Below are 27746 nucleotides of genomic sequence, written 5' to 3' on the forward strand. Positions count from 1 at the left end.
CCCATAGCATTTTGAAAATTTCCCAATATACTCATTTTGTTTCCGTGCATAATCATTACCCTTACAAAACTGTTAGGATTGTGATGTTGGCAATGTATTTTAATTTTTTTTCTATTTCTGAAAGTAACTTGCATAGGACTTATTGAATGGTATTGACTAGTTTGTAAGTGAACAACTTGATTCAGAACACAGCATAGTTTTATTAGGGGCCTGCTATAGGCCAGGAAGGTGTCCTACTAAATTCTGGAGGAGACTTTAATATCTACCTATCAAGGCACAATTAAAATTCTCTATTGGTTGAGGTTTCTGGTACCCACCTAAACCTTTAGTTAGATCTAGATTTTCCTGAGCAACAGTGTTATTGATATTTAAGATAGGGAAATCACCATAATTTGAAGCCACACTCTATACGCTGCAGGATGTTTGGCATCCACGCACACCTGTCTACCAAAATCTACCAGTAACTCCCCGGCACTATGATAGCCAAAGTTTGACCCCACACATTTCCAGATGCCTCCCAGGGGGAGACACTGTAGAGAACTACTACATCCTTTAACACATTTTATTTTTGAAAGAAAGTGTGAAATGTGTGCATGATAGAGATTGTGTCCAGTGAAGAAACAGGGAAGAAGACAAAGAGGGAGATAAGTGAAATTCTGGATGTTGAAATAATAAGAGCAACAGTGACAATTACTTAGATAAAAGTGTGGCTACCTTTCCAGCTCCAACCAGAATTATCCATACTAGCAGTGAAAAACTGTGAAAAGCTAATGCAGGGCTGTACAAGGCAATGGCCTAAACAGATACACGATGGTATATAAGACAATTGGTAATTTCACCTAAAGAACTTAGCTCTTATTCTCCAGTTCCATGCACTGCTAGCTCTAGTGGAAAGTGTCTCTTTCCACTTCATGAAGTTAGAGATAGTCAAAAGGGGCAGGAGTGGTACAAAGAGAACCGCCCCCCCCTCCACCACCACCACCACACGCACACAGGGCATCAGGAATAATATGAGCGACTTCTGTTGTGTTGGCCATAAAAACTCCCTAGCTTCTGCAATATGATTCATCAGAACAACTACAAAATGCCAGCCTGCACAGAGAGAGCAGCAGTGGCATGCAAGCTTTAATAAAGAATAACAGGAGGTGACAGCATGAAAAGATTCAAAGTGGACTATAAAGATGATTTCTTAATTTCTACCCAGAGCTTAATCTTAGTTTAAAATGTTTCATCGGGTCAAAGACATTTTGTTCTCTAGGTAATAATAAACAGTCCCTGTCATTATAGGAAGTAAAAAGTCTTCCTTCTTTCTTCCCTTTCTCTCTTCTCCTTCTCCCCATCTTTCTTCTTTTTGCCACCTCCAGCTTTTTTATTGGGTTCTTGCTCTATTTATCCAGATTTATTGGGCTTCCATCAAGCCATTGAATGCTTTTATTCCTTTTGCATGGCATAAAAATAAATAAAGCAAGGAGAAATTGCCCCATCCTGCTTAAAAGCCCTCATTCCTTCTGTTTTCAAAGCCTTCACAAATCATCAAGCAATGAGCTAGGACTGAAGGTAAATTGTGTGTGCCGGGGTAAGGGATGGAAAGGGCAGGATATTGAGACCCAACACAGATAACAGACAGAGCCTCTCTACATCCCAGGTACTCATCAGAGAGGATGCTCCGTAAAGAAAGCCTTGACAGGAGCCATCATTAAGTCAGCACAGCCCTGCTAATGGAAAAGGCACCACATACAGGGGGAAAGACGCTGTGAAAATATGGCATGGATCAGCACTGTATAGAGAAAGCAATCACATTACTTATCAGTAAATAAACTGCCAGGAAAGATTTTATGAAAAAGAACAGTTTTGAGCATAAACTTCATTCAATAAAATTTTATTAAAATTATTATTGCATATTATATATAAGTCCCAATGTTATTGAGGCTTATAATCTTTGCTATGTATCTTTCCATCAATTCTGCCTCACCATTGCTCTCATGTCACTGCTACAGGTAATTGCAACTCTCTTGTATGGCTCCTTTGAAGCTGCCCACACCTTTAGAAAAAGTCCAATTATAAATAAACTCTCTTTGAATTATCCTAATTGGAGTGTTCCATCTGTTTCCTGTTGGGACTCTGTTGGGGAGAAGTTTCTATACTACGTTGTCCAAAATGGTAGCCACAAGTCACATGTGGCTATTTAAATTTAAATTTTAATTAATTAAAACTAAGTTTCATTAAAAATTCAATTCATCAGTCCTTAATTTAAAGTGAGCATTAGGCACATGTGTTTAATGACTACTATATTGTATTGCAAAAATATAGAACATTTCCTTCATCTTAGAAAGATGTATTATACAGCAGTATTTTAAAATATATCTTTTTAGATATATTTTAGGGGTCGCCTAAGACCATCGGAAAACACATATAGAATTACATATTGAATTTGTGATTAATCACTTTGCTTTAATTATGTTCAATTTGTAACAATGAAAATACATCCTGCATATCAGATATTTACATTATGATTCCTAACAGTAGCAAAATTACAGTTATGAAGTAGCAACGAAAATAATTTTATGGTTGGGGGTCACCACAACATGAGGAACTGTATTAAAGGGTCGAGGCATTAGGAAGGTTGAGAACCACTGATCTAGTGCCTGCCTTTGAAGAATACTCATCTAATCTAGTGGTAGAAACAGACGTAAACACAGTATTAGTAGAGGCACTAAGGGTAACATATGTATCAGTAGGAGCAGCACCCCCGCTCCCCATTAAGGATGAAGGTATCAATTGAGTATTGAAGGATATGTTGAAGTCAGCCAAGAGAGACAGACAGAGAAGGCCACTTTAGGGGGACAGGGATAGCTTTGGCAATGGCAAAAGTCCTTATGGAGTATTTAGTAACCAGTATAAAAAGTATGAGGGGAGGCAAGATTTTGGAGATTTTTTGCCATATTAAAAAATTGAGCCTTTAGGCAATTGGGAGTCATAGAAGTTAAGCTAATGAGTAACACAGGCAAATCATTATTTCAAATCATTGACCTGGTGGGAGTCTGCACAATATATTTGAGGAGATTAAGAACAGAAACAGGCAAAAGAGTTTGATTATTGCAGTGACAGTCTTAACTCTTTATAAGTAAGCTACATAGGATGATAACTGGCAGGTTGTGGTGGGGGGAGAAAAGAGCACAAGCTAAGCTGGTGTCCAGCTTTCCAGCGGTGATGATGGGCTACACAGATGATGGCACTTGGAACTGAGATGGTCATTTCAAAGAGAAAAGCAGGTCAAAATGAGGAGGAGGATTTCAGTTTTAGAATTTTTGAAAGGCTTGTGGAGAGCTCCCTTCATTAGTCTTTGTCCTAGGGTTAATTGCTAATCCTCATGCATTTCTCTCACTAGTCTACGATCCTTGAGGGAAACTTTTTTTTTTTAAATATATTTTATTGATTTTTTACAGAGAGGAAGGGAGAGAGATAGAGAGCTAGAAACATCGATGAGAGAGAAACATCGATCAGCTGCCTCCTGCACATCTCCCATTGGGGATGTGCCCTCAACCCAGGTACATGCCTCGACCGGAATCAAACCCGGGACCCCTCAGTCCGCAGGCCGACGCTTTATCCACTGAGCCAAACCGGTTTCGGCAAGGGAAACTTCTTACATATAATCTGTTCCTCATGGTATCTAGCACCAGACTTTGCACATAATAGGAGCTCAAAGGTTATTTGTTGAGTAACAGAAAAAAAAAAAGACTGGATAAAGGTAATCATTGGCAAATCCCTTGACATTCCTGGAAGTTAACTTCCGCACCCATAAAAATGAAGATTTGCCCCAAATCTTTCCTGTAGTTCTTTCCAACTTTAAAATTCTATGAAAGGGCCATGTTCTCTAAAATAAAGAAGTATAGAATAATATGTTACTTTTATTGTGCAATGTTGTGCATAAGTAGCCATTGAAATGTGTTGGGAACATACTCATAATATAAATTTGAAATGGTACAAATAAAAATGGCATTTAAACTAGGAAGGCCATGATGCTGACCTCAAAAAACTATGAAGCTTCAAATACTAAGGGATGCGTTTTAAAGCAAATGAAAATTTATCTAGTTCATAATCAAATGAAAATGTTATCAGTGCAGAAAGGAGCCCTGCATGAAATTGAAACAATAAGAAAAAGTGTTTTTGTTCTTGTTTTGTTATGATTTTGTTTCTGTCGTTTAAATGTGTGCCATTTTATTCAACCCTTTAAAATGACACCTCTCCCTTTAAATGGGAATTCTTTATTTCATGGTAAAGATCAAATATGATGCCCTTAAGTTAGTTCTTTTCTGCAGAAATAGCTTTAAAAATATTTTTATGCTTAACACAGAACAGAGGCATATATTCTAGTCAACACTTTTCAGGCATGAAAGACATACAAACAGACAAGCATAAACATGAAATCTCTTCTAGAACATCACTGTACCAAATGGCATACGAGAAAAACATCCTAAACATCTTTCTGAAACAAGGTCTGTGCTATGTACATAAAACTAAAACAAACAAAAAAATTAACTCTGAGAATTGAAAGGAGGTTTTGAAAAATAACTTTATATGAATAGAATGACACCTATCAAGGGAGATAGGTTAAAGACTGCAAGCAAGCGTCTTGAACTTTTATATTGTTTAGGGAAGTAAAATGTTGCCTCCAGGTAGCTGACTGCTGAGATGGGGCTGGGGGTCTCGGAGGGGAAACCAAAGACTGGAACGCCTTCCAAAGCAAAATACTGTACATGTATTGTCCCCAATGCCATTCACAATAACTCTTCATAGATATGCATATGAAGACACTGACGTTCAGTAAGCTTACATATGGTATTCCAGGAGGACATGCAGTAAGAGGTAGCATCAAATTGAGTTGTTGCATCCAATCTCAGGCTTTATCCTCCATGCATGAATGAACTATAACTTAAACCCAAATTAATTTTATATAAATTATATAAATGCATTTCTTAAAAATAATGAGCAAAATATCATAGATGTTTGTGGATTCAATTAGAATTGTATTTGAATCTATGCTCCATCTCTTGACAGCTTCATGTTCTTGGACAAAGTACTTAATCTCTCAAAGTCTTACTTTTTGTACCTATAAAATAGATAATATGGTGATTACACTATTACAGGATTGTTTTAAGGAATAAAGAGATGAAGAGTGTACACGTTTTGGCAAATAGAAGGGCACAAATAATGTTAGCAGTCATTATTGTACTTATCAATAGTGTCACCATTGTTACTAATACTTGCATTTCCTGAACTATACCTGCTGACTGATTTCCCTGTTTTTCCACACTAAACCTTTATCCTGGAATTCACTAAGCTCTTCTCATTCAAAAGGAAATTCTTAAGTCATTAATTCAAGACTCAGTTCAAGTGCCTCATTCTCTATATCATCTTTCTGACTCTCTTCAACACCACACTAAACAAAAAAAGTTAAATTTAAAAATTAAAACCCTTCTCATTTGTGTTTCCACTAATTTCTCTGCACATTTCAATGATAATAACTGTGAAACTTTTGTCATCTTTAATTTACACTCTGCCTCATCTTATAAATTGTCAAGTCTTAACTGCAATCTTAGTATCTACTACTGTGTTTGGCACTCAGTTAATGGCTGTGGATAACATAAATAAATGTTAACCACACTTTTATTAATAGTAAATAATATTCAAACTGCTTTATTAATAAAATTAGTATGTATGTTCTTTAACAAAAGTAGTTAACATCCATCCTGTTAGCTGTCAGATGACCTATTCAATCAGTGTTTTTATTCAAAGACTGTTATTGTTATTGCCTATAAGAAAGGCTTGGTATGAAATTTAATCCTTGGATCAGAAAATGGGGGTTCTGAAATAAGCTCCCTTGGTGATCTTAACTATGTTGAATTACCTGTCCTGTCCTTAGACTTTGCTTCTGTAAAAGGAGGCCATCGAACTATATGACCTTGAGTCCCTCCCAGTTCTAAAAGCATTTAGTCCTGGAATTCTAGTCAGAAAGGGAAACAGGACAGCCTGATGCATGTATTCTCACACCGGAGATGCTTATGAAAGGCCACAGGATTTCAACCGACATGCACCAAACATAAAAGAAACATTCCTGGGTTCGCACGCAATAAAATTCAAATTGTTTCAGTGGTGATGTTACTTATTTCCTTTGAATTTCAGAGATGGGTATAAGCTATGAGTTTCTCTTTTAAAGATGATCCCATGGAAAATCAGTCATATATATGTGCAAGTGTAGATGTAAAAATTCACCCCAGTGACCAACAGGTAACCTTGAAAGAGAATGGAAGAGTCAGGAGTAAACTGTTACTTTATTTCCTAAAATCACTGGCTCTTTCACGATTTTTACTTTACCCTGTGAAGTTTTGTAACTTGCCTCATTCCAGGACTACCATTTTCCCTCTCTTCCTGACCTAGTTTCTTGTCCTCCACTAAAGTCCAGCGAACTCTGGACCCAACATAGTTCTTAAAAAGAAGAAATTGAAAAGAGTTTATGAATTTAATTGATGGAGTAATTGATTCATGGTTCAGCATTAAGCTACGCTGTGACTCCGGCTGTAATGGGTTTCAGATCTTGCCAGCTCCTAGGTCAGTGACTGTTTCTATGCTATTGTTACTATTAAATGAAGGGAATATCTTCAGAATTCTAGGTTTTACTTACCTAGGGCAGGAACCAAAAATGTTATGTACATTAATGGTTCCTAAATACTTGTTTCAGGACTCATGTGGTGAAAACACAAAAATAAATATAATGTAGTTATTTAACCATAAAAACTTGTTTTTAATCTGAGAGTATTTCCATTTTATTTTTTATTTTTTGTTAATCGCTACCTGAGGGCATTTTTCCATTGACTTTTTGGAGAAAGTGGAAGGGAAGGGGAGAGACAAAGAGAATCATCAATGTGAGAGAGACACATCTATTGGTTGCCCCCCACAGGGACCCAACCAGGGGCCAGAGAGCAAGCCTGAAACCAAGGTAGATGCTCTGGACCTGAATCAAATCCAGGACCCTTCAGTCCTCAGGCTGACACCCTATCCACTGAGCCAAACCGACTAGGACAGTATTTCCATTTTCTACCTTTGTTTTTTAAATTTGTTTTACAAAATGATGGCTTTATTTAATGGTAACATAATATTTTTATTTAACATAGAATCATAGAGAACCTGTCAGACTCTCTGTGTGTCTCTGTGTGTATTTTGTTGTTGTTTCTGTTTGAATAAATACATTGCTTTAGTGTTTAAAACAATTGACATAAGAAATTTGTCTGATATCACAATCGAAATTGGTTAAATCAGTCATTTGCAGAATTGACATTAAAATCATTTCTGTGTTTTTGAAACTAGGCTTATTTTCTCAGCTTGTTAGGATATTTTATATCAAATGCATTGCATTTAAAATAACATTTGTGTTAAACTGCTATTAAAAGTTGCTGTAATAGGAGAATCAGATAGATGATCTTCGTATCTTAGTGCCAAGACTTACTATTAACAAGATGACCACATGTCATTATGTAAGTTTAGCCTTAGTTTCCTCATCTATAGAATGAGGATGACAATACCTGTTCTAGAAGTTGTTGTGAAAATTATGTAAGATAAGGTACATAAAGCATTAGGTAGTAACTATCATTTAAAAATTATATTTATTTTCTTATATAATGAAAGCCTAATACAGTAGGTCCTCGGGTTATGTCGGAGATCCGTTCCTATGGCGTGACATAACACAATTTTTGCCATAAGTCGGAACCCACCTACATAAGCACCTAGGGCACTCACGTGGAGCACAGACACAGCAGTAATGAAGTGAAACAGTAAAAAAAAAATTAAAAGGAAGATAATTCCTGACTTTTACTTGTGGTAAATAAATAATAAAAAACATAAAGCACATATGTACATACGTCAAAATGACGGAACTTTTTTATATAAATAAATGGGAGATGGCGATGTAACCACGAAATGACATATGTTGAGTCCGATGTAACCTGAGGACTGTCTGTATGCAAATTGTCTCCCTGGGCAGTCGTTCGACCAGGAATTTCACTAGGAGACTGGGAGTTCAACCACTCGCTATGATGTGTGCTGACCACCAGGGGGCGGCGTGGAGCATGGCAGGCATCGGCGATGCTGCGCTGGCAGCAGGTGCTCAGGTGCTGGGCACCCGCGAGGAGCCCACCCTGCACCCACACAGCCTCTTCCGGGTGAGTCGGGCCACAGCCAACAGTTTGCGCAGGAGGCGGTCTGTGAGGCCGGCCAGGAGAGAATGTTCTGCCCACCTGGCTTCTGAGCAGCGCCGCTGGGTGGCCCAGAGGCCCATGCCATGCCCCAGCCCACAGCATCTGGCCATGCTCACTGCATCTCCGTGTGGGGACTCGGGTGCCGTGACTCAGGTGGAAGGGGGTGCATGGGGGTCAGGGGGCTCAGGTGCTGCCCTAGGGCCCAGGGTCAGCAGGGACCTGCCCTTCCATGTCAGACACTCATGTTTCGATTGCCGGCCAGGCCTAGGGACCACACCACACATGAATTTCATGCACCAGGCCTGTAGTTAGCAATAATAATAGTTTCAAGATGACAGAGGGTAGAAAGCATAAACTATGTTAATTCATTGCTATATGCATAGCAGTTCTTGGCCACATATGCTTAGTATTTATTGATTTGAATAAATGTTTTAAAATGATTGACAGATATGTGAATAAATAAACATATGAAACATGATATTGATCTATTTGAGGAGGATTTGCTTATGGTCAATAGAAGGATTGTAGAAATTTTTTTACACTAGACACTGAGCCATTGAAAATAGTATAATCTTCATGTAGACAAAATATAGATATCCAGGCCAAAGTTTATAAATCCTCTGATTTCAATTAATGGTTAAATTGTACATTATGTTTTACTGACATTTCAACTTTCAAAATCCCGTTATTGAGTCATTGTTAGAGGTCCTTAGCGTATTTCAGAAGGTGTGGTGGCTCATTCTGGAAATCCTTTTGATTTTATGAGTCATGACCCAGCAGTCAGTTTCTGGAGAGTGCCTACCATGAAGAAATCATCTGTGATGCTGATATAAGAGCATCTGCAAGGAAGTGGAAGAATTCAATATTTTATGTTATCAATTATACCTTGAGCTCTTTTGGCAAAAACTCTTATTTTATATTCAAAATCACTCCAGAGTCTAATAAGCAATGATATGGCATTATACACATAGATCAAATAAATCATTTTCCATCTTTTAAATAGAACTGCTGTTCTCTAGCAATGTTTCTGTCTATATAATGCTTTGTGAAGTAAACTATTAGAACAACACTTGTCTCATTAAAATTTTATCTTCTGCCATTCCTCCAGTTTCTTAAGTCTAATTCCCACTCTTTTTGTTTCCAACGCCAGGTTTTCTAGTTTGATTATGCTCAGTTGCAAACTTCACAGACAGTGCACTTTATAAAGTTTATAGAGCTTTATAGAGTTTGGAGACTAACAAAGTTTTATCATGGCCCATATATGTGAAATCTAGACTAGAGAGTTTTCAACATTCTGATTATTATTTTCACTTTCACCATCAACTGCAATCTGTGTCTTGATAACAGGTTCACTTTTAACATCCTATATAATAAAAGGCTAATATGCAAATTGACCAAACAGCAGATCGACCAGTCGCTAAGATGCACACTGATCACCAGGGGCCAGATGCTCAACGCAGGAGCTGCCCCTGGTGGTCAGTGCACTCCCACAGGGGGAGTACCGCTCAACCAGAAGCCCTGAGCCAGGCTCATGCTGGCAAGCGCAGCGGTGGCGGCAGGAGCCTCTCCCGCCTCCGTGGCAGCATTAAGGATGTTCGACTGCCTAAGTTGTCAGTCGGACATCCCCAAGGGCTCCTGGACTATGAGAGGGCATAGGCTGGACTGAGGGACTCCAGTTATAAAATAAGAATACAATGGATTTATTCTTTCCTGATTAAAATAAATTCTTTCTAGTATTGCTATTTTCAATGAACACTTTCAGGTTCATAATTCAAAGAGTTTCAGATTCTGTAGAATGAAGAGAAATTAAATAGATTCCTCTTTAAAGAAAGTTGGATTCTAAAATTTTTCTTTTAGGCCCTGGCTGAACAGCTCCGTTGGTTGGAGCATCGTCTTGAAATGCCAAGGTTACAGGTTCTGTCCCCAGTCAGGGCACAGAATCACGCAATACATTCATGAATGAGTGGAACAACAAATCAATGTTTCTCTCTCTCTTCCTCTATCTCTCTAAAATTAATTTAAAATGATAAAATAAATTAGCAGGTTATAATTTCCTTTAAAATTAAAATTTCTTTTCAAATAAAGAGAATAAGTATATTCTCTTTAAGTATATTCTATTTTATAGAAAGCCTACTTAACCTATTAAAAGTATTATTTGTTATAAAACTGAATTTGTGTATACATCTTCAATAGAAAAAAACATAAACAGGATATAACTATGTGCAGTCAGAATAAATACTTACATGATGTAATTGGTATAAATTGAGAGTCACCAATGATACCTGCTCGAAAATATTCTCTCCTTCCCCACATCCCCGCACTCCCAAACCCTACCCAATGTCTGAAACTTTCCATTTCTCTTTATTTCATTCAAAATGTTTTGCTTTAGCTAAACCACCAAGATACACATAGGGCATTTCACACTGATGAGCTAGAACAAGATAATGATTTTCAAAAGAAATAATTAAAGACGAGTTACATGACTCTGAAACTCTCTTCTATAATGACGGTATAAAGGTTGGAATGTGTGGTGACTGGGGAAGTTTTTCTGAAGAGAAATGGCCAATGCTAATCTGGGATCCCCACCCTTCTCCCTACACCCTCGCCCACGTAAGTCTGGAAAGGGAGACTTCAATGGGACCGTTTAGACAGCACAATACGAGGACCTGGCAGCTGAGATTCAGTGAATAAGTGTAAACTCTCTCCCAAGAAATCTCCTTGGCGAGGTTTCTGGCTAGTTTGCTGATGAACAGGCAGGAGAGGTGACTGAACTCCACTGTCTGAACATGTACTGTGGTCCAGATAGGGGCCTCCTGCAAAAGGTAGCTGGTCTGGGGTCATCTTGTTCTTTTTCCAAGATCACTGCCTCGATCAGTAAATAAAGCTAAGCTGAGAGGAGTTCTATAAACTGCTGGGCTTTCAGAATCAGCAGTCGGCTGCAGAAGAAACAATCACACATAGGTAGTGAACTGCCTGTGAAATAGAGAGCCCGCAAAGGCACCTGGGTCAGGTTTTCCCACCGGCCCCTCCAGATTCACTCTTCACCATTTTCGCCACACTCTGCCCCCACAGCCCAAACATCCTAGAGATACTCCCTGTTCCCTGCTTTCAGTGGGTGTGGCCAACAGGAGGCCCTGAGGGTGAGAGGAGAGTAAGGCTGGGTGTTTACTTTCTAGCTATTCCTCTGAGGAGTGGCTGTAAGTTTACTATGTTCCTCTCCTGAAAACCCCAGCTCCTGACAGGCAGCCTTCTTCATGCAGCTTGCTCCTTCAGGCCTGGGGATGTGTGGGCTTTGGGAAGTTGCCAGCTCAGGGTGTTGGTCTACCCTTGTTGGTTCTCCTGAACCTTGCCCACAACTATGTAAAAAAGCCCTTTAATATATATAGTCTTCTCAAATTACTAGCTTGGGGCACCATGTGTTCTCTTGCTGGGACCCTACCCAATACAGCGAGTCTAGAGCCAGTTCCCCTTACCTCTCCTCCTTCCCCTTGCTCTATGCCAGAAAGGGGGGAAAAAAATAAAAGGCCAAAAACATCTCATTCCCAACTATTGATCTCCTTCCTGCAACAGGCCTACACTATGGGAAATTGGGATTCAATTTAAATAAAGATAGAAGTTTTGACAATTATATTTCTAATAACTGATTAGAAAAGAGGGAATGACGCAAAAGACCTAAGATGCCTGGAAAAGTTCTGTGACTGCATGCCTTTTCATCCAGGATGAGGGAAAGAATTTAGCCCACCGTATAAAAGGGACAGTAGGAGCTAAAAGTATAATTGCTTTATTTTACCTTCTTTTTGAATATCCTATTTTTTTAAAAAAATAGTTTTATTGATTTCAGAGAGGAAGGGAAAAGGAGAGACAGATAGAAACATCAATGATGAGAGAGAATCATTGATTGGCTGCCTCCTGCAACTCCCACACTGGGAATTGGGCCTGTAACCCGGGCATGTGCCCTGTCTGGGAATCGAACCAGTGATCTCCTGGTTCATAGGTCCAAGCTCAACCACTGAGCTACAGTCCTTATTTACATATGTTGGCTATTTGTTGTTGGGAAAGGAGAGTAGGAAGAAGGAGATTCATTTGGGAAAATGTAGAATATTGACAAGTCACAGCACGCCAGAGGACAGTGCTTGAGTCAGTCAAGGGAAAAAGAGGGCAGCACAAGGGAGAAAACCTAAGGGCACTGAACCAGCTTCAGAGTGTTGTCTCAAACTCACCTAGAATGACACAAATTTAAAATTCACAATGCAACTTTAAAGAAAACCCTCCTCTATTTAAAGCAATCGTTCTAAGACTAATTACAAATATATCTTTTTAAGTTTATTTTTTCATTCAGAATACTGATGTGGAGGGAAAAAAAATCTATTAAGTGGTTCAGAGGACAGGGTCTAAGTCTTAACATTTTCACTTACTGGATGTATGAATCGGGAAAATCACATTGAATCTATGGAGCTCAGTTCTCTCTTCTGTAAAATGGGGTACAGGAACAGACACACCTCTTGGGGTCCCTTCCAGATCTGATCTCCACGTACCAACTGGAGTTGGGAGTACTTATTGCCATCTGGTTATATTTCCCTACATGAAGGACATTTTTTATTTCACTTCCCAGAAGGAAACACTACAGGAGGAATATTTCCAGTTGTTGGTCCTGAGCAACTTACCCGGTGAGGGAAGTTAGACAAAAAGTGGGGCGGACTCATTCACAGCCCTGTCACTTGTGGGTTTTCCTCTATTTTTCTCTCTGCCCTGTTGCTGCTTCATGGCAGAAGGTGAAGTCTCAGGGAAGCACTGAACAGTCTTCAATTTAAGGAGGAAGAAATAGGAAGCCTGTTTATGACCAAGCCCAGCCCCCTTGTCGACTTTTGTTGGTTTTAGTTTCCCTGGAAGTGAGGAGGGGCAAGTGACAGGCCACAACAAAAGCACAAAAGCAGGTAGGCACTGGTGGCAAAAGATATTCTCATCCTCAGCCCAATGAGCAAGACTTAAAATAAATGATCATCTGGTCTATGGTTAATAGATGCATGAGCTACCACCTCCTTTCAAAAATGCAGATTTAGTGAGTCATTCTTCTACAGACAATCAATGCAGAGATTTCTACGGTCCTTCAGTAGCTCTAATTAATGCTATGAGACAGAGCCTAGAAAACACGCAGGTATCTGACAGGCAAACTAAGTACTCTGTATTCAAAAGGGAAACGATAAAATAACCATTTGAAATGTGCCTCTGAATCTGAAGCAGTTCCTGCCACTATTTTACTGTCTCTTTAGGAGATTATACTCCACTCTCTTTTTTTTTTAAGAGAGAGAATGGAAGGGAGGAGGAGAGACAGAGAAACATGGATGAGAGAGATACATCGATTGGTTGCCTCCCACACGCACCCCGACCTGGGTCCAGGATCGAGCCTGCAACCAAGGTACATGCCCTTGACCTGAATCAAATTCAGGACCTTTCAGTTTATAGGCCGATGCTCTATCCACTGAGCCAAACTGGCTAGAGCTATACTCCACTCTACAACTTCAATTTGCAAGGGAGACCAGATAACACCTTTACTTCATTATTATTTAACACTGAACAAAACTCAGTAAACTTAGCTTAATGAAATGATACCATCTAGTTTGGCTTAGATGGGTTCAGAGTCTCAAATGCTAAGTTTTTATTTAATGACCTCTGCCCTCTTTCCCAAGGGTCAACATTCCCTCTCACTGAGCCTGTGCAAACTGGCCTATGCAGTAGGTGAGACGGGCATCTAGGGAGTAATAAACCCCGGCTCTCTGGACTGGGGTGATTTGGACGTGGTGCTATATATCAGTCCTAGACGTCAGGGAAGACTGATAAAGCAGCGCAAAGCTCGTGGTGAAGCGCAGCCAAGTTGCGGGAGATTGTTTTGATGATCATCGGCAGAACCAACCATAAATTTTGGATGCAGAATTAGAAATGGCCTGTAAATGTCAAATAATGGGTGTCGGAATTGAAAACGAAACTATCTGTGGCCTGTAATATTTCTTGCAGTCTGGCTTAGAGAGTTAGTAACGTGAGAGATGGGCATGATGATCCTTTCCAATGCCTGCTGTTAGAAGGATGAGGATATTAACTCCTCCTTCCATCAGCCTGAAGGAAACAGAGCTAAATGAACTCGCTGGAAACCATGGGGCATGAGATACAGATTTAACCTTATGCAGTCAGAACTTTAGAGGTTAACAAAACATACGGAGAAGCACAAGGCTTGCGTCCAAACAACCACACCAGCAAGCACTAAAGGAATGAGCTCAAATGATTTACATGAGTCGCTCATTCACACTCATCTAAATATTTAAAAAATGAAACTTGACTTTCTCGTACCTGATTATAGGGAGGTGTCAGTCAATTTTGTGCGAATCTACATCAAATAACTATTGAAAGATATGGAAGTTTGTGGACCCATGATAATTGAGATAGCTACTGTTGAAGCTGGGCTGTGAATTAAAGGATTTTTAGGCCCTTTATTAAATAGGTAAGAATCATGTGTGATAAACACATTTTTAATTAAGTGTGATAATTTATAAATAACAAGTGGGCTGCTTGTTACAAGTATATGAAAAAAACATTTTTCTTCTACCATTCTAGAAGTAAAACATCTTTTTTGTTCTATTAATATGTTTATTAAACATTTGTTCTTAGAGAAAGAAACTAAAGTCAAAATCAGTGGCTTCCAAATTCATGAAAATTTACTATTCCCCCTGCTAAATCAATGTAAACATACAATCCATTGAAGAAAAACTTTACTTTTTATAATGAATTGTGGAGGAATAGAAGATACTGATTCCTGTGGGTTCTTGATACTGTAATTAAGTGGAGAATTTTTTAATGTTGATATAGGTTATATTGTGCATGAAGTAGTTAAATAGTAATGTGGGTGGGAGTAGGGCAGTGCTATTCAAAATATTGGACAAGAAATGCATGAGCACCAGCACTTCAGCATGGGCCAGGGAGCATGTCAGAGTCAGCAGGGGGGGAGCCAGTGCCTATCATTATGGAAGCAGATATACGTAATCAGTCCTCTGGTAGGGGCAGGGTGCTGCATGTTAGATCACAGACATGTGCCACTGGAGAGATGAAAGGAAAAGATAGACCTGTAACTCTTTATAAGATAAGCATTATGCCTCAATTAGGAAATTTCTCTACTCAAAAAATTGTTCCCTATCCCCACCTCCTTGACCCTACAGGCCAGAAATACTCAGGTTAAAGAGGAAAAAAAAGCTAATAGATGCCCTGCCAGTAGGTTGGGCATCATCTGGTATACCAAAAGTTTGCTGATTTGATTCCTGTTTAGGACGCATGCCTGGGTTGCAGTCTAAATCACCGGTAAGGGGGCAGACTGGAGGCAGCCCATCATTGTTTCTCTCTCATACTGATGTCTCTTTCCTTCTCCCTTCCTCTCTCTCTAAAAGTCAATTTAAAAAAAAAGAACTAAGACAATATTAATTCTGAATTAATATGTAAAACCATGGCCAAGTTTTTCAGACCATGTGGAGGAGAAGCAAAGGCTAAAGAATAGCAATAACATAACAGCAATAATATCAAATGTTAATAGTTTACTTAAAATGTACCAAGCACTAGATCTATAGACATTATTTTATTGAATTCTCTCACAGACCCTATTAAATAAGTACTGTTTTGTCACAAACAATACCTCTGATAAAGGGATAATATCAAAATATATACAGAACACATACAACCCAACAACAGAAAAACAAACTATCCAATTAAAAAATAGGTAGAGGATCTGAACAGCTACTTTTCCCAAGACATACAGATGGCCAATAGATATATGAAAATATGTTCTACTTCCCTAGCTATAAGGAAAACGAGAATCAAAACCACACTGAGATACCATCTCACACCTGTTAGAATGGATATTGTCAATAAGACAGGAAATAATAAGTGTTGGAGAGGATATAGAGAAAACACAACCCTTATACACTGCTGGTGGGAATGTAAATTGGTACAGTTTCTGTGAAAAAATAGTATAGAGCTACCACATGGTGCAATAATCCCTTTTCTGGCTTATCTACCTGAAAAATGTGAAAATATTTATTCAAGAAGATATATGTAGCCCTATGTTCACTGCAGCATTATTCACAATGGCCAAGACATGAAACAACCTACGTGTTCTTTGATCAATGTTAGATAAAGAACATGTGGTACATATATACAATGAACATTACTCAGCCATTTGTGACTGAGTAATCCAACATGGATGGATCTTGAGAGTATGATGCTAAGTGAAATAAGTCAGATGGAAAAGGGCAAGTGCCACATGACTTCACTCAGGTGGGATATAAAACAAAAAGTAACAAATGAACAAGCAAAATGAATTCACAGATACCAACACACCACATGGGAAGGGATGTGAGGAGAGGATGAAGAGGTTAAAGGGAGTCAAACATCCTATATAATAAAAGCCTAATATGCTAAGTGTCCGGTCGACCAGTTCAACCAATCAAAGCGTAACATGCTAATGATATGCTAAAGCCGCTCAACCGCTCACTATGACATGCACTGACCATCAGGGGGCAGACAGTCGACGGGGTGACCAGTTGCTATGACATGCACTGACCATCAGGGGGCAGACACTCCGACTGGTAGGTTAGCTTGCTGCTGGGGTCCAGCTGATAGGGTCTGGGTGAGACAAGGTTGGACATGCCCTGGAGCCCTCCTACGGTCCCTCCCCAGGTGGCCAACCTCCCTCGGGACTGGGCGAGAGGGCCCCGATCGGCCCCGATCACCGGCCAGGTGGAGGAACCCCACCCATGCACTATTTCGTGCACGGGGCCTCTAGTACAATGATAAAAAACTAGACTTTGGGTAGTGAATGAACACAATGAAATATACAGATGATATAAAGTTGTACACCTACAACTTATAGAATGTTATTAAACAACGTTTTATGCCAAGAAATTTAATTAAAAATAAACTGGTAGAGTCACAAAAAGAAACAAAATGCTCTTTAAATTATTAGATTAGCAGATATTAAATAAAAAGAACCCATGTACAAAAACAAAACAAAACAAAAAAAAACACAATATCCCAGCCAAAAAAATGTAGGACAAGAGCAGTGTCAGACACAAAAGAGGACTATCAGACAATAATAGAAGAGGCACAGTCTTATACAGAATGTAAGTTAATTTCTTTGGATTCTTGGTACAGAGGAACTTGAGTTTAATATGAATGAGCCACTAGAGCCCTAGCCAGTTTGGCTCAGTGGATAGAGCATCGGTCCATGGACTGAAGGGCCCTGAGTACGATTCTGGTCAAGGGCATGTACTTCAGTTGCAGACTAGATCCCCGGCTCCTACGTACATGAGGCAACCAATGTGTCTCTCTCACATTGATGTTTCTCTCTCCCTCCCTTCCACTCTGTCTAAAAAAATTAATGGAAAAATACTATTGAGTGAGGATTAACAACAACATCAACAAGGAGCCCCTCTTTAAAACCCATCAATGTTTTCCCTTTGAAAGATTTTAACAGGACTCAAGCCCTTACATCCTTAAAGCTCCCAAAGATCTTATATGTTAAGGCCATGATTTGGCCTCTGCCTTAACCATGCCTCCAGCTCCATCTCAGGCTCCCTTGTAACTATTGGTGCTCCAACCTTTAAACCTTTCCTGATTCTTAAACATGCCATTCCCTCCCCTTCAGGGGGTTCTGTTTATGTTGATATCTCAACTCAAAATTCTCTTCCTATTCCCCAGTCCCTATAGTCTTACCCTGGTTATTTCCTCCTCATTCTGATCATTTTATTTCCAATGATGATGCTTCTGCCAAGGAACCTTCCCATACTCATAGCACTCACAATGCTTATTGCAGCTAATAAGTATAAATTCCTTTTTGCGATTAACTGATGAATGTAGATCTTCCCTAACGAATAGACTAGAAATTCTAGGAGGGTAAAGGACGAAGTCACTTTTTGTTGTTGTTAGTTCTCACCTGAGGAGGATATTTTTCCATTGATTTTTAGAGAGAGTGGGAGAGAGGGGGAGAGACAGAGAGAAACATCAATGTGAGAGAGACACATTGATTAGTTGGGTGCCTCCTGCACTTGCCCTGACCAGGGCCAGGGATCCAGGCTGCAACTGAGGTACATGCCCTTGACCAGAATGGAACCTGGGACCCTTTCATCTGAGGGCCAAGGCTCTATCCACTGAACCAAACCACCTAGGGCAGGACAGAGTCAGTTTTGTTCACCACACTCTCCCCAGCACTTAGTATATGCCTGACACTTACAAACTGCAATAATGACTATTGAATATGTTAATGAATTAATGACTCATAGTTATTAGGACACTGTATATTTATGAGAATATTGGGACTGAATGGACCTTATTACAATCAAGATTTTTTTTTATTTTTTATTTTTTTGCCAGTGCAAGCAGTAATTCTTACTCAAGCAGTAAACCCTTACCCTAGATCCGTGGTCGGCAAACTGCGGCTCCGAGTCACATGTGGCTCTTTGGCCCCTTGAGTGTGGCTCTTCCTAAGCCTTAGGAGTACCCTAATTAAGTTAATAACAACGTACCTACCTATATAGTTTAAGTTTAAAAAATTTGGCTCTCAAAAGAAATTTCAATCGTTGTACTGTTGATATTTGGCTCTGTTGACTAATGAGTTTGCCGATCACTGCCCTAGATGAATGGGTTACATGTTACACTCATCCACTATCACCTGGTACCTGTTTATCTTGGAAAAACTATGAAATATATAAGAATTCACTGGGAAGATGGCAAAACTTCTGAAGGACTCTTTTGTAAAATAAATTTTAAACTGGTTACATTGTACTTAACAAATATAAATTATGATGACACATTTACCTATTAAATCTATTTCACCAGCTGCCTGTGTAGCTTTAGTTTACCAAATGCTAATTTTAAAAGCCATATTTTCTTTAAATAGGTATCTATGTACAAATAATTCCTACGTAAAGGAATTATTTTGTCTGAAGGTGGGTAATTTACATTTGGTCTGCACTAAAAATGGTATTTGAAATCAACAATCATTCACAAGAATTATTATTGCCATAGTGGCTACTAATATTCCTCACATTTCATTATTTTCCATTTGTGACCCAGCGTCAATAATTCATATAAAGCATAATTTTAAGTTTTTAAGAAACACATGGCAGAGACTCGCGCAGCCTACAGCCCACAGCCCACAGCCCACAGCCCAAAGCCCACAGCCCTCAGCCCAGTGCTCAGTTCTCTCCCTCTGACTGGCGGCAGCAGTGCCTGCAGCATCAAGGACGCCTCAAGACAAGTGGTCAATTTCCAACTGGCCCACCAGGCTACCGCCTGGTGTTGTTAGAGATACAAAAAGAATTATTAGACTATGTTTTTTTAAATGAGCCACAGGTCATCAGATTTTGCTAAGATTCTTAAAATCACAGAGAATCTTGTGCTGGAATTGGCCCTTCTGGACAACCACCTCAAGGAGATTTTTGTGCAAGGAGGTGGTCTGGCTCAGTTCAGTGTTGTCCTGATTGACTGAAAGCAGGAAGATGGGTGGACTATGTGGTGACCGGAGCTTGGTCAGCTAAAGCAGTGGTTCTCAACCTTCTGGCCCTTTAAATACAGTTCCTCATGTTGTGACCCAACCATAAAATTATTTTCGTTGCTACTTCATAACTGTGATGTTGTTACAGAAGAGCAAAGAAATACCAAGCACGCTTCCTAGAGAGAGGGAGGAACCCATTTATTAACACTAGTGACTAGTGGACTCTGGGAAATAATTTCCAAATCAGAGTGAAGTAACATACAGAGGCTTCTCTTTTTATAATCTTCTGGGGTCTTTGTCTTGCAGATATGGTTCCCCCCCTTGTGGGTTTACAGGAAGACCCCCAGGTATTGGGGGTTCCCAGGTCTTATCAGATGATCTGTCCTGGGGCCAGAGATAACGACCTCCCCACCCCCTCCCAGGGCAGTGCATTGTTCAGTTTTTATGGCCTGACAAGCCTTGCAAGACAAGTTTCCTCTTCAATGTTGCTAATGTTATAAATCATAATGTAAATATCTGATATGCAGGATGGTCTTAGGCGACCTCTGTGAAAGGGTCCTTCGACCGACAAAGGGGTCGCGACCCACAGGTTGAGAACCGCTGAGCTAAAGCCTCAGAAGAAGCCAAGAAGTTTGGGACTGTGAATATCATCCACCCTAAACTTGGGAGTTATACAAAAATTCTAGACCCAAGCACCTGGACCCTCAGGCCAGACCCCTCCTATGTGTATTACTGTGCCAATGAGACTGTGTAAGGTGTGGAGTTGACTTTATCCCTGACGTCAAGGGAGCTGTGCTGGTTTGTGGCATGTCCTCAAACCTCCTACCCAAGTCAACGTGTCCAAGGTTGGGGTGGTTTTTGATGCTGCGCATTTTTGATGGTTGGCTCTGCGGGGGTCACAGAGCTGATCATCTGTGACGACCTGCTGGGGGTTTGCCCTCAGAGAGCACCCCTTGGTCCTGGAGTACAAAGTGCAGGCCAGAAACAACTCCTGGTACCACACACTTCCCTGCTTCAGCATCTACTCATGAACTTGGTCCTGGATTAGGAACAATGATTGTGCAGCCGCCATCAAATCTCAAATGATTTATGATATCATTGATAATTCTCAAGAATTCTATGTATGTCCAGTGGAGCCCCAGAACAGAAGCAAGATGAATATTCTGTATCATTAAAATTTAAACTAACTTAACAGCTCATAAACTTAACCATGATATTTTTCTCCAAGGAACATGCTTATTATAGATTCTTCTCCCCTTCCCCCAAAACCAGCAAAATATCCACAGCTTTGAAAGCTTGTGAGACTTAACAGACACCTTAATTTTGACTTGAACTGGAAGCATTTAAAAAAACAAAAACCTTACTTTAGCTTTTCTAATGATTCCAGCTTATGTTGTATTGGCTGCTACTTTTTCCAACTAGATCTCAATATTCAAACTTGCCCATAGACTTACACAACGTGCAGTTGATGTTTCTGGAGACCCACAAACTCATAGCATTGAGGGTGGAGGGCCCACTAGGTGCTGAATCTTGATTCTTTTCAAAATGACAGCAGTGGGGCCGGGGGCGGGGGGGGCGGGGGGGGAGTGCCTGGGCTCCACAGCTGTTCATTCAGGTCAACCTTGACCATGTGGTGAGTATTTAGGAGTTCTAGGCTAAAGGGCCAATTGGAGATCTTTACACTGTTATTCTCATAAAGATATAAAAGTGACAAACCATAAGTTTATACAGCAAGGTCTGTTTTTAATGCCAAATAGTTGATATCACTACACATTTATAGTTTTAATAATGCAGTTCTCAGTGATATATGGAGAGACTTTGGGAATTTGTTATAATCCTTGACTATGTACATTAGAGCATTATATTTTCAACAGTTCTGTCTCTCCCTTCTATCCTCCCTTCTGAAGCTGCTTCACACGATTTAGAGGCTCCCCACCATGGGCGATATTACCAGGAGTACTTGTAGTATCTAGAACAAACTTCTAAAGACCACCTACCTACCCAAGTCTAGGCAGCAGTCTGCCTAAAAGCCATTCTACTTAGGTTATTATTTTTACTAGAGGTTCACAGGGGTGTTAAAAGGTTTTCAACTACTGCTTTTCATTGACCAACAGAATATAGAAAACAAAAGAATCACAGTAAAATGTACAGAAATTACTTCATTTTTATAAATCTGGAAACTGAGTCAGAAACTCACCAAAATTCAACAGCTGGTTAATGACAGAGCTGATATGAGAGTTAGGTTCATAATCTACCAATGTTGGATGCCAAATGGTAATCCAGAGGTATAGTATTTTTATATTCTGAAATTCCTACCAAGAAATTTTCTTATGGGGACTTTTAGCTTAAAACAAATGTGTCCAATTAAAAATTACCTAATTATCCACATCAATTTTAAACCAGGAACTGTGCTATTCTCTCTAGGTGCTTTATCTACTTTAGTAGCCACTCTGAGGTAGAACACTAGTATCACATTTTGAAGAAGAAGAGAAAAGAGATTCATTAAATTTTTATAAGTGGTAGGGTACATACTATCTACATTATACTATATACTACATATTTTAAATGTGTATCATTACTTTAACATTTTTATTGTAATATCCTGTGAACTCGAGCTGTTATTTAGATGCCCGTTAAATAGGCTCATGGCATCTGCTCTGTTGAAATGTCAGTATAGTAAATATTTCTGAAACTACATAAAAAAGCACTTCCGTTTATTCCCTGTACTGGGATCACATTCCTCACCTTTCCCCCTACTTTAGCTATATCAAGTTAGTTCTCACATGAGACATTAGCCACAAATACAGTAATACACAAGCAAATTTTAAATAGTGAGTCACTAAAGATCAAAGTTCCCACTCACCTTCGGTTGAGACATCCATTGAATTGCAAACTAGTACATTTTAATACTAAGCATTTAAGATCAAATTACCTGCCAGAAGTAGATTATAAAGAACCTAGTTAGAGCAAAATTAGGGAGTGGATAAAAAGGGCACAGAAATAGCATGATAAGAGAACAGAAATTTTGAAAAGATCCCACTAGACTCCAATCAAATGAATAAAACTTTAGGCCTTAAACAACAACCATCCTTTCCTTGAATGAATATGGAAAATGATGGAAAATGTCATAGATGAAAATCAAGTGTTAAGGATTTTTAAAACATAGTAGCCAGAAAGACCAAGTAAATATTAACAAGGAATGAATGAATGAATGAATGAATGAATGGCACAAGGTTTCTGAGGCTTTGTGCCATGAGACAAAGTAAAACTGTTCTCAACAGGATGATCTATCCATCACTCCCCAACAGTGTCAGTTCTTTCCCCAAGTCCACAAATGTTCTGAGCTATCTAGGTTTTTCATTGTTATCCTTTTTATAATCCTTCATTATTATTCTTTTCTTTTTTACAAACAGTCTAGAAACAAACAAATAATAACTATTCTATGTGTTTAAAGTCTATTGACACAATTTCAAGGAAAAACAAAACTGGAAATAGTGAAGAGCCTGTAAATATGTTATTTTCTACTGAAGAGCAAGGTCAAGAATGTCAACTTGTTGACCACCAAAGTAGCTGTTTTCTTTCTTTATTCTCTGTGCTTATTCCCAATTCCTCAGACCCAACCAAAGTCCCACCCCAGAGGAAGCATATTTCTTGAAGCTGGAAAATAATTTAAATACATCACCCTAACACTTGTATGGTAAGTGTTGTAAGGCAAAATGTCTTCAGCTAAATGATACCTATGTGGTGATTAAATTGTGGTTCCCAGGATGGCAATCCGACATTTACACTACACAAGCAGCTCAAAAAGATACTGTTCACTGCCTCAATGGATTCAGCAATAAAAAGAAGCACATTTAAATACTAAAGACATTGTGCATGAATAAATAGCAAAATAAAGGAAACCTTTAAGTGCTTTCCAGCAGTTGAACCCATAACCATTCAATTTCCCTTTATTTGTTCCTCTTAATAACCTTTTCCCCTGGGTAATGCTGGGAGAGTATAGTGCCATTGTAACCTTGAATTTGGTATAAATGCAATAACACATATTGACCTGGCAATAGGGGTGTGTGTGTGTGTGTGTGTGTGTGTGTGTGTGTGTGTGTGTGTGTGTTTCCTGTTTTTAAAGGACAATTTTTTAAAAAAAGGAAAACCAAATCAAAAGTGTAGGGCTTGCTGTTTCTAAAGTGTCTATTATTGTCTTTGCTCTCGGCCTCAGGTTATTTATTTCTGCTCATTTTGGAGAGATGGGGCAGGGTCTCACTGGGTTGATACTTTCTTCAGTCTACAAATTGACTTAAGCTCATGGAATACGGAAAATAAGCTAAACTAAAAATTTACATAATTATTTACATAATTTCATATCTGTCACCTCATTTAATACTCCCTGAATCTTATCATATCAACAAAACAAGTATTAGAGTCCTTGTAAATTACTATAGATTTGTTCAGCTATGACCTAGATTGGCCTTTGATATACACTGAGTCGCCAGATTATTATGACCACCTGATGTTTGTAGGCAAATTAGCTATAATTTCCCGCTGAAGTTGCTAGAGGACCAGACCATTATAAATGGGGAAGCAGGTTGTTTACCATGACAGTAGAAGTGATGTTTTTCTGAAAATATGGGTAAACAACGCAATTTAACAGCCTTTGAACATGGGATATATATATCTACACTAATAAAAGACAAACATGCAAATTGACCGTAATTTTGTTACACCTTAAGCCACGCCCACCAGCCAATCAGAGCGACTATATGCAAATAGTTTGATAGAATAAAAATGATCTGCCAATGATTTAACTCACTGTCAATCTAAAACTCAACATTCTTAAGGGAAAATTAAAATAATCTGGAGCCTCTGAAACACATGATCCACAAAGTTTAGCTTACAATAAAAATTAAGTAGGCATGTGAAGAATCAGGAAAAGGTGAATGCTAAAAACTAAAAGAACCCATAGCAATAGATTCAGAGAAGTTCCAGATAATGGGATTAACAGACTAGAACTTCAAAATGGCTATGATTAATACTTTAATGAAAATGAATAACAAATTAACAAAATATTAGCAAATTATATTCATTACTATATAAAAAGAATAAGTCATCTCAACCAGCTAAGCCTTATTTCAGAAATGCAAGGTTTGTTTAATATTCAGAAATCAATACCACTCATTACATTAACAGAATAAAGGCAAATAAGCATATGATCATTTAAATATATGTAGAAAAAAGCATTTGAGAAAATTCAACACCCATTTATGAAAAAAATATCTCTGCAAACTAGGAATAGAAGTGAATTTTCTCAACCAAAGATAAGTCTATACCTAATATGAAATGTGTTTTTTTAAGGTTGTAATTAAGACAAGAATGTCCATTCTCCATACCTTTATTCAACATTATGCTGGAGGTCCTAGCCAATGCAATGAGGCAAGAAAAAAAATATAAGAGAAATATTAAATATAAAGAAATAAGAAAAACTGTCTCAGAAAACATGATTCACAGACATGAGTATGTACACACAAAAATCACAAGATATTCATTATTGAAATATTAGAGGTAGTAAGTTTAATCAGATCATAGGCTACGAGATATGTAAAACAAAACAAACAAAAAACACACAATTATATGTGTATTTACCAGCAAGGAAGATATGAAAAATAGAATTTGGAGAATGATACCATTTGAAATATCAAATGTCATAAAACACTCAAGGATAAATTTAACAAAAATAAATAAATACAACTTTGCACTGCAAACTATGAAATATTTCCAAGACAAACTAAGGAAGTCTTAAGTAAATGGATACCAATAACTTACATATATATTGGAAAAGTGAACACAGCTACATTGTCAAATCACCCAAATTTTACCTATAACTTTAATATAATCAAAATCTTAGCAGGCTTTCATTGTAAAAATTGTTAAGCTGATTCTAAAATTTGTATGAAAATGCAGAGAATCTAGAATAGGTAACACACTCTCAAAAAAAGAACAAACTTGGAATAATAAGAGCACTTGGTTTAAAGACTTCTTATAAAGCTACAGTAATCAAGAAAATATGCAAAAGGGCAGACATGTAAATAAATAAAACAGAAAAGAGAGTCCAGAATATACCCATATTAATAGGGTTCATATATGTTTACAAAGCCTAGAGCAATCAGTGAGAAAAAGTAAGCCCAGCAAAAGGTTCTGGAACAGCTAGATAACAGTATTTTGAAAAATGAACCTCAATTCTGTTCTTATACCAAGCACAACAATTAATTTGAAGTGGCTAATAAATTAGAAGCAGGAAGCTTCTTGAAGAAAACATAATATAACATATTCACAATCTTCAAGATTTCTTAGACACGATACAGAAACTAGTAACTATAAAAAATATGACAAATTAGACTGCTCATAAAAAGACACTTAAGAATATGAAGGGGAATGCCACAAATTGGAAGAGAATATTCCCAATACATACATCTAACACAGGATTTGTGTAAAGAATATATAACTCCAACACAATAATAAGAGGACAAATATAAACAATAAAAATGGGGGAAATGTTTTTGAACAGACACTTCATAAAAGAAAATATACAAATGACTAATAAACACATGAAAAATTACTCTATACTAAAAACATTATGGAACTGAACACTATTTCTACAGCCACTAAAATGTCTAAAATCATAATACCTAATGCTGGAAATATGTGGAATAATTTGGAACTCTCTTGCATTGCTGGTGGCAGTGTAAAATGGTACCGTCTCTTTGAAAAAAGATTTGGCAACTTCTTTTGACATTAAATATATATCTATGATCAAACAATCCCCCTCAGTGTATACCTTAAAGAAATGAAAATATATATCAACAAAAAATTGTACAGAAATATTCAGTCATTCTATTCGTAATAGTCCCAAACTGGAAACAATTCAAATGTTCATCAACATGAAGATGGATAAATTTTTTAAATGTGTTTTTATTGATTTCAGAGAGAGAGGAAGGGAGAGGGAGAGAGGGATAGAAACATCAGTGCTGAGAGAGGATCGTTGATCGGCTTCTGCACCAAACGCCCCCCCAACTGGGGATCAAGCCTGCAACCTGGGCACGTGCCCTGACCAGGAATTGAACCATGACCTCCTGGTTCCTAGGTCGGCACTCCACCACTGAGCCACACCAGCCAGGTGAAAATGGGTAAATTTGTAGTATATTGACTCAAAGGAATGCTACTCGGTAATTAAATAGGTTCAAACTATTGATGTAAGCATCTCAAAAATTGTTTGCTGAGTAAAAGTAGCCTTACAAAAGTCATGTATATGAAATTCTAAACTGGGCAGTACTAATCTTTGGCAAAAGAAATCTGAGCTTGAGGGAATGTGTCTTCTAGGGAGCTGGATGAACGTAATGGCATTTTGTAAATATTCTATATCTCTATTCTACATCTTGTTAGGAGTGTAAATTACACTAGTGAATGTATTTTTCAAAATACATCAAACTACTGTAAGATGTCACATTTCCACGTTTAATTCAAATATACCTCATTCAAAAAATTCATTTTTTTTCCCAAGTGGGATATTATTACTTTATTTTGGTTTGGTTCTGGCTTTCCACTTCAGTCTCTTTTCCTGCCTCTAACTTTCATATTGTACAACCCACCAATATCAACTACTTATAATTCCCTAAACATACATTTGTGCATGAACTCTGCTTGGAATGTTCCTTCCCTCTCTTCACCTATAAAACATCCACTTGTAAATTGTAAGGCTGCAGTGAGTCCACTTCCTCTCCAAAGCCTTTCCTATTCTCTTAGGAAAGGCTTTGGGAAGGCAAAATAATATCTTCCACTTCTGTTCAATTCGGTGCCTCATTTCCACTTTTATACTGCATGTCAAAAAAAAGAAGAAACTTTCACCATTTGCAACAGCATGGGGGGACTTGGAGAGTACTATGCTAAATGAAATGGAAATGAGCCAGTCAGAG

General features: G+C 38.4%; 1 protein-coding gene and 1 pseudogene across 1 annotated transcript in view; one reads left to right on the forward strand and one right to left on the reverse strand.

The window, feature by feature from the left end:
* CTNNA3 (catenin alpha 3) overlaps positions 1-27746 on the reverse strand; it is a 1251491-nt gene that overhangs the window by 599328 nt on the left and 624417 nt on the right. The window lies entirely within an intron of this gene.
* LOC102428472 lies at positions 19408-23785 on the forward strand (annotated as a pseudogene).

The sequence above is a fragment of the Myotis lucifugus genome, unplaced genomic scaffold (assembly GCF_000147115.1).
Source record: "Myotis lucifugus unplaced genomic scaffold, Myoluc2.0 scaffold_62, whole genome shotgun sequence".
Taxonomy (NCBI): domain Eukaryota; kingdom Metazoa; phylum Chordata; class Mammalia; order Chiroptera; family Vespertilionidae; genus Myotis; species Myotis lucifugus.